The sequence below is a fragment of the Neoarius graeffei genome, chromosome 20 (genome assembly GCF_027579695.1).
Source record: "Neoarius graeffei isolate fNeoGra1 chromosome 20, fNeoGra1.pri, whole genome shotgun sequence".
Taxonomy (NCBI): domain Eukaryota; kingdom Metazoa; phylum Chordata; class Actinopteri; order Siluriformes; family Ariidae; genus Neoarius; species Neoarius graeffei.
This window is the reverse complement of record NC_083588.1, coordinates 33,522,976-33,531,504: the sequence shown is the minus strand read 5'-3', so window position 1 is coordinate 33,531,504 and position 8,529 is coordinate 33,522,976. Positions and strand designations below refer to the sequence as shown.

Sequence of the window (8,529 nt, the reverse complement as noted above, 5' to 3'; positions counted from 1 at the left end):
GACCTCCCACTTCACAAATTAAACACTGCCTAAAATCATTACATAACTTATTTAAATAACTATAGCCCTGTCATTAATAATAAAACACAGGTCAATCAAGTTTATCAAGCTGGCGATTTCACTCCAAATCAGCAAATCCATTGAATTCCTCATCCTCGGTGTCGCTTCTGAACAACTCTGCCAACTCCAGCGGCAGACGAAGCGCCGTTTCCTCTTCTTCTGCGTGGCTGTCGTCAGACTTGGCATCAGCTCCAGTTATTCCGCGGTGAAAAAAAAAACATATACGTCGCACCGGAGTATAAGTCGCATGGCTAGCCGAACCATGAAAAAAAGTGCGACTTATAGTCCGAAAAATACGGTATTTAGTCAGTCACCAATTGTGCAAGTTCTCCCACTTAAAAAGATGAGAGAAGCCTGTAATTTTCATCATAGGTATACCTCAACTATGAGAGAGGAAATGAGAAAAAAAAAATCCAGAAAATCACATTGTCTGATTTTTAAATAATTTATTTGCAAATTATGGTGGAAAATAAGTATTTGGTCAATAACAAAAGTTCATCTCAATACTTTTGTTATATACCCTTTGTTGGCAATGACAGAGGTCAAACGTTTTCTGTAAGTCTTCACAAGGTTTTCACACACTGTTGCTGGTATTTTCGCCCATTCTTCCATGCAGATCTCCTCTAGAGCAGTGATGTTTTGGGGCTGTCACTGGGCAACACGGACTTTCAACTCCCTCCAAAGATTTTCTTTGGGGTTGAGATCTGGAGACTGGCTAGGCCACTCCAGGACCTTGAAATGCTTCTTACGAAGCCACTCCTTCGTTGCCCGGGCGGTGTGTTTGGGATCATTGTCATGCTGAAAGACCCAGCCACGTTTCATCTTCAATGCCCTTGCTGATGGAAGGAGGTTTTCACTCAAAATCTCACGATACATGGCCCCATTCATTCTTTCCTTTACATGGATCAGTCGTCCTGGTCCCTTTGCAGAAAAACAGCCCCAAAGCATGATGTTTCCACCCCCATGCTTCACAGTAGGTATGGTGTTCTTTGGATGCAACTCAGCATTCTTTCTCCTCCAAACACAAGTTGAGTTTTTACCAAAAAGTTCTATTTTGGTTTCATCTGACCATATGATATTCTCCCAATCCTCTTCTGGATCATCCAAATGCTCTCTAGCAAACTTCAGACAGGCCTGGACATGTACTGGCTTAAGCAGGGGGACACGTCTGGCACTGCAGGATTTGAGTTCCTGGCGGCGTAGTGTGTTACTGATGGTAGCCTTTGTTACTTTGGTCCCAGCTCTCTGCAGGTCATTCACTAGGTCCCCCTGTGTGGTTCTGGGATTTTTGCTCACCGTTCTTGTGATCATTTTGACCCCACGGAGTGAGATCTTGCGTGGAGCCCCAGATCGAGGGAGATTATCAGTGGTCTTGTATGTCTTCCATTTTCTAATAATTGCTCCACAGTTGATTTCTTCACACCAAGCTGCTTACCTATTGCAGATTCAGTCTTCCCAGCCTGGTGCAGGTCTATAATTTTGTTTCTGGTGTCCTTTGACAGCTCTTTGGTCTTGGCCATAGTGGAGTTTGGAGTGTGATTGTTTGAGGTTGTGGACAGGTGTCTTTTTATACTGATAACGAGTTCAAACAGGTGCCGTTAATACAGGTAACGAGTGGAGGACAGAGGAGCCTCTTAAAGAAGTTGTTACAGGTCTGTGAGAGCCAGAAATCTTGCTTGTTTGTAGGCGACCAAATACTTATTTTACCGAGGAATTTACCAATTAATTCATTAAAAATCCTACAATGTGATTTCCTGGATTCTTTCCCCCCATTCTGTCTCTCATAGTTGAAGTGTACCTATGATGAAAATTACAGACCTCTCTCATCTTTTTAAGTGGGAGAACTTGCACAATTGGTGGCTGACTAAATACTTTTTTGCCCCACTGTATATAACACAGGATAACAAAAGATGTTCTGGCGATCTGATTTAGCCTTGCTTTGTTGACCAGCTTTGTAGGCTTCATAATGAAACCAGATTTTCTAGTTGTGGACCTGACCTGAAAGGGTAAAAACCGGATGAGCCTTTTGTAAAAATATGATGATGAAAGTGGGAGGATTATAATGCTTTCTTCTCAATCCATCTGTCTTTAATACATGAATACAGCATGAATACAGTGCCTTGCAAAAGTATTCATACCCCTTGAACTTTTTCACATTTTTCCACCTTACAACCATGAACTTAAGTTGTTTTTTTTTTTTTTTTTTTAAATTGAGATTTTATGTGATCAACCAACACAGAGTAGCATATAATTGTGAAGTGAAATGAAAATGATAAATGGTCTTCAAAATTTTAAACAAATAAAAATCTGAAAAATGTGATGTGCATTAGTATTCAGCCCCCCGTGTCAATACTTTGTAGAGCCACCTTTTGCTGCAATTACAGCTGCAAGTCTTTTGTGGTACGTCTCTACCAGCTTTGCACATCTAGACACTGAAATTTTTGCCCATTCTTCTTTGCAAAATAGCTCAAGCTCAGCCAGATTGGATGGAGAGCATCTGTGAACAGCAATTTTCAAGTCTTGCCACAGATGCTCAATGGGGTTTAGGTCTGGACTTTGACTGGGCCATTCTAACACATGAATATTCTTTGATCTAAACCATTCCATTGTAGCTCTGGCTGTATGTTTAGGGTCATTGTCTTGCTGGAAGGTGAATCTCCTTCCCAGTCTCAAGTCTTTTGCAGCCTCCAACAGGTTTTCTTCCAGGATTGCCTTGTATTTAGCTTCATCCATCTTCCCATCAACTCTGACCAGCTTCCCTGTCTGTGCTGAAGAAAAGCATCCCCATAGCATGATGCTGCCATCACCATGTTTCACAGTGGGGATGGTGTGTGCAGGGTGATGAGCAGTGTTAGTTTCCTGCCACACATAGCACTTTGCATTTTAGGCCAAAAAGTTCAACTTTGGTCTCATCTGATCTGACCAAAGCACCTTCTTCCACATGTTTGCTGTGTCCCCTACATTTCTTATGCTGTCTTTCAACAATGGCTTTCTTCTTACCACTCTTCCAAAAAGGCCAGATTTGTGGAACGTAAGACTTATAGTTGTCCTGTGCACAGATTCTCCCACCTGAGCTGTAGATTTCTGCAGCTCCTCCAGAGTGATCATGGGCCTCTTGGCTGCTTCTCTGACCAGTGCCCTCTTTGCTCGCTCTGTCAGTTTACTGTAGGTGGACGGCCATGTCTTGGTAGGTTTGCAGTTGTGCCATACTTTTTTTCCATTTTTGAATGATGGATTGAACAGTGCTTTTTGAGATGTTCAGAGCTTGGGATATATATATATATATATATATATATATATATATATATATATATATATATATATATATATAATATAATTTTTTTTATAACCTAACCCTGCTTTAAACTTCTCCAGAACTTTATCCCTGACCTGTCTGGTGAGTTCTTTGGTCTTCATGATGCTGTTTGTTCTTCAGTGTTCTCTAACAAACCACTGAGGCCTTCACAGAACAAGTGTATTTATGCTGAGAGTAAATTACACACAGTAGGACTCTATTAACAAATTAGATGACTTCTGAAGGCAATTGATTGCACTGGATTGTATTTAGAGGTATCAGAGTACGGGGGCGGCATGGTGGTGTAGTGGTTAGCACTGTCGCCTCACAGCAAGAAGGTCCTGGGTTCAAGCCCCGGGGCCGGCGAGGGCCCTTCTGTGCGGAGTTTCCATGTTCTCCCCGTGTCCGCATGGGTTTCCTCCGGGTGCTCCGGTTTCCCCCACAGTCCAAAGACATGCAGGTTAGGTTAGCTGGTGACTCTCTAAATTGACCGTAGGTGTGAATGTGAGTGTGAATGGTTGTCTGTGTCTATGTGTCAGCCCTGTGATGACCTGGCGACTTGTCCAGGGTGTACCCCGCCTTTCGCCCGTAGTCAGCTGGGATAGGCTCCAGCTTGCCTGCGACCCTGTAGAACAGGATAAAGCGGCTAGAGATAATGAGATGAGAGTACAGGGGGCTGAATACTAATGCACACCACATTTTTCAGATTTTAATTTGTTTAAAATTTTGAAGACCATTTTATCATTTTCATTTCACTTCACAATTATGTGCTACTCTGTGTTGGTCTCATCTCATTATCTCTAGCCGCTTTATCCTTCTACAGGGTCGCAGGCAAGCTGGAGCCTATCCCAGCTGACTACGGGCGAAAGGCGGGGTACACCCTGGACAAGTCGCCAGGTCATCACAGGGCTGACACATAGACACAGACAACCATTCACACTCACATTCACACCTACGGTCAATTTAGAGTCACCAGTTAACCTAACCTGCATGTCTTTGGACTGTGGGGGAAACCGGAGCACCCGGAGGAAACCCACGGGGAGAACATGCAAACTCCACACAGAAAGGCCCTCGCCGGCCACAGGGCTCGAACCTGGACCTTCTTGCTGTGAGGCGACAGTGCTAACCACTACACCACCGTGACGCCCCTGTGTTGGTCTATCACACAAAATCTCAATAAAAAACTTAAGTTCGTGGTTGTAAGGTGGAAAAATGTGAAAAAGTTCAAGGGGTATGAATACTTTTGCAAGCACTGTAGCTGAATCATTGTTGCTTGCGCAGGTACAATGGAATAAAATGTTTTGTACTGTATGTACAAGTCAGATATAAACAATGGCACTAATGACTAATAAACCTAAGCTAATATTAAATAGTAAATCCATCTGAGTCTACATTGACATCAGATGGGCATAGAAACAGTAATCTTATGTACTGAATTTCACTTAAATTAGAGAACTTTGAAAATTTTCATCCTTTTATACCCCTGCTCATTCATGCAATTATCTAAATCAGTAAATCATGAGGCAGCGGTGCGGTGCATAAAATCAAGTTAATGTTCACATCAAACATCAGAATAGGGGGAAAATTTTTTATCTCCATGACTTTGACCTCAGCATGCTTATTTTTGGAAGACAGGCTGTTTTGTGTGGTTCAGAAACTGCTGATCTGGGATTTAATGTGTGACCGTCTCTAGCGTGTCCACAGAAAGAAGTACAAAAAAAAAAAATCCAGTGAGCAACAGGATGAGAGAGTGGCTCAACATGAGACTGGTTCAAAATAACCACTGTGGTGAGTAGAAAAACACCTCAGCGCACACGTTCAACCAAGAACATGAATCTGAGGCATCACAGACTTGTTTACATTAATATTCTGACCTTGTGGAAAAATTGTGTTATTTGTAAATGATTCTTTTCCCCTCTTTCTTTATCTTCTGAGGTATATATTGTTTTTATTGCACAGCTATAGAGAGCCTGAACCTCACAACAAGTATTTCAGTGTACAGTTCTCACTGAAATTTTGTACAAATGACAAATAAACTTGAACGGCAGTCACATGTCCTGTAGTGACCTCATACTGTTTAGCTTTGCTTGGTTAATAAAATTCTTCTCTGTACTAGTGAACATGAGATGTATGATGTGTATACAAACAAGCCTGTCCATTGTCATGGCCACCACCGCAATACATCCCCTCCCTTCTCAGGTGGGACTTTCTCCACAGGGAACAGAGAACCGTCATTTCTACCCACTTCTTTCATCTCTTCTCTCCTCCCACTCTCTCTCTCTCTCTCTCTCAATTGTAAACCTGCTGCTGTTGAGCCAGAATGATAGAGGCAGACGTATAAAAAAAAAAAAAAAAGACTAGTTGGTGTTTTTGTATTTTCAGCCCTGTTTTCAGAAATTCTAAGCTCCAGCACAGCCTCCTGGGAGCTTACATTCTCTTCGAGTCTTTGGTAAAGGTAAGAATCTATTTTGCTCACTCTGTATTACATACGTTTTCCTGGAGTAGGTTCAGTCAACCTTGCATTAAGCTGCTTCTGGAATTCAACCACAGACGACCCCAAATTGACATTTGTGTTATTTTGAGTTTGAAGCTTCTCTCTACATTTTCCATGAACACTTACCATAATGGAAATTGATTCTTGTAGTCATTAATAATAATAATAATAATAATAATAATAATAATATTTTTATATATATATATAAAATGGAGGTGTCTTACAAACAGTTTACAAATTGCTATTGTGTAATTGGCTTGGCATTTCCATCTCTGGGTTCTCAAGGGTTCTCCACAGGTTGACATCTCCAGGAAACGTCCGTCACCAGGTGTGCCTAGAACTTGCTGGCTCATTACACCTCAGAAATAGAGCGATAACAAAAAGAACAAATAAAGGGACAACAGGAAAGAAATCCCCCCCCCCAAAAAAAAAGTCTTCTCAGTGGTTTTGAGCAATGTACATTAGTTCTATTGCAATTACACATCCAGCTCCTGAATCGTCATTTAAAATAGGATAGAAACTGAATGCCTTCTGCCGCTGTTTGTTTATACAAAGCATGAAGGTGGTTACTCACTAATTCAAACGTTCATGCAAAACTCCAGTGGCCATCGTGCCATATGTGTAAAGCAAATCAAATGCTGAAGCAAACCTCCAGTTCTTAGTTTCTGTTTTTACTGAGTGGTTTGATATTACATGTGACTGAGTACTTAATAAATCACTGAAGTAACTCACCAGCTGGTCAAATGTGTTATCAAAATGGACTGTGGACACTGGAAGTTTCCTGTTTCTATGCATACGGGACATACATGCAAGCAGAAGGCAGTGTTATGGAGATGGAGAGGAACCCCCCCCCCCCCCCCCCCCCCCCCACAGCTAAAAGCTCCTGAGATTTAATTGTTGGTCTGATTAACCTAACACTAGACAAACGCTGACATATAACCAGAACAGGTCCATGTAATTTGTGCTTTCTTTTGTAAAGGGAATTACAAATAAATGTATTGACATTTGACTGACTGACATTTCACCCATGGCATACGCAACTTATGATCAGATAATGATCTTTTCCTGGAGAGTTTTGTGACCAACAGAGAAGAACAGGAGGAAGTGGTAGATGATGATGATAACTGCTGACTGTGATAAAGGTAACAACTCTGGGCAGAATTTTAGCAACACTGAACATCAACAGCTCAAATTCAGAATATTCAACACAGTCAGTGACGTTTATTGGAAATGAAATGGTAGTAGAAGCTCTTCATCATAACATTGTCTCTTGGCTCATGCACTATGATTCCTCATGGTTCACCACAGTCCCAACATGAAAGCAGATGTGTCAAATAAAATCCCTATCTTGTTGAATTATTGTTGTTGTCAGCATTTTGTAGCATCTTCTCTGGTCAAAATGTACATCTGCTTAAAATTGTTGCCTGAAATATTAGAGCATCATGATTCTGATGCAGTTTGTTGAATGAATAACCTGATGGAATGTGCATAATTTCTTTGTTGATAATATATTGTGTGTGTGTGTGTGTGTGTGTGTGTGTGTGTATACACTGCATTATCACTGCCTTTACATTCTAGAGGCACCTAAATGAAAGTTTTCAAAAATAAATATGTAGACTCTATTTACTATAAAGAGCATAAGTATAAAAAACAGATTAATTTATAAAATGATTTGGTATAAAACTTCTCAGATTATTGGATTAATGATTGTGAATAAGGCCTGATTAACAGATATGATACAAGATGAATAGATTATGATACTGGCAGGTTGCATGCTTGCAATGCATCTGGGGTGCCTGGTAGGTATTTAAATGCAAGTTCCTGGTTTAGGTTTTTTTTTTTTAACCACATATTTGCATGATGAATGGAAAACCATGAACCTAAACATTAGACAAGGCAGAATTACCTAATATGTGTTTTACTGGGAAATGCACCACTCGTATTTCATATGAGCTGCATCCGGGACATGGAAAACCAAAACTGTGACAAAGCTCTAGATCACTCATGAGGAAATTGATGAATTGTTTTGATAAATTTGGGTACTTTATGTCTCTATAATAAAAAGAAAATCACACGTTGGCTTGAAGATAAAAGTTTACCTTCTTCTGTTGGGGGGGGGGGGGGAGTCATATTTCATACGAACTACATTGCGGATCTGAGTGGCAGTGTCTTGAAAAAGTGTTCCTCTCTGTGTTTGTCCTGTTTTGCCACATTACAAGCTGGAATTAAAGTGGATTTTGGGGGGGTTAGTACCATTTTTGGTTTACACAACATGCCTACCACTTTAAAGGTAAAAATTGTTGTTTTATTGTGACAAAAACAATAATTAAAGATGAAAAGAAAAAAACCCCAACCCAAATCTGGAGCATGCATAGGTATTTCCCCCCCCCCCCCCCCCCCCCCCAAAGTCAATACTGTGTAGAGCCACCTTTTGCTGCAATTATAGCTGCAAGTCTCTTGGGGTATGTCTCTATTAGCTTAGCACATCTAGCCACTGGGATTTTTGCCCATTCTTCAAGGCAAAACTGCTCCAACTCCTTCAAGTTAGATGGGCTGTGTTGGTGTACAGTAATCTTCAAGTTATAGACCTCTTGCAGTCACGTGACCGGAATGTAAACAGCTGCCATCTTGTCGGTCAACAACACAGCTGAATACTGCTGCACTCGTGTACAAAATGGAT

General features: G+C 41.0%; 1 protein-coding gene across 1 annotated transcript in view; it reads left to right on the top strand.

Moving 5' to 3' along the window:
- Positions 1-5,498: 5,498 nt before the first annotated feature.
- Positions 5,499-8,529, top strand: part of tspan34b (tetraspanin 34b) — a 42,179-nt gene continuing 39,148 nt past the window's right edge. Inside the window, exon 1 of the mRNA XM_060901531.1 lies at positions 5,499-5,810. The gene's annotated coding sequence lies outside the window, so the exon portion shown is untranslated. The remainder of the gene's footprint in view (positions 5,811-8,529) is intronic.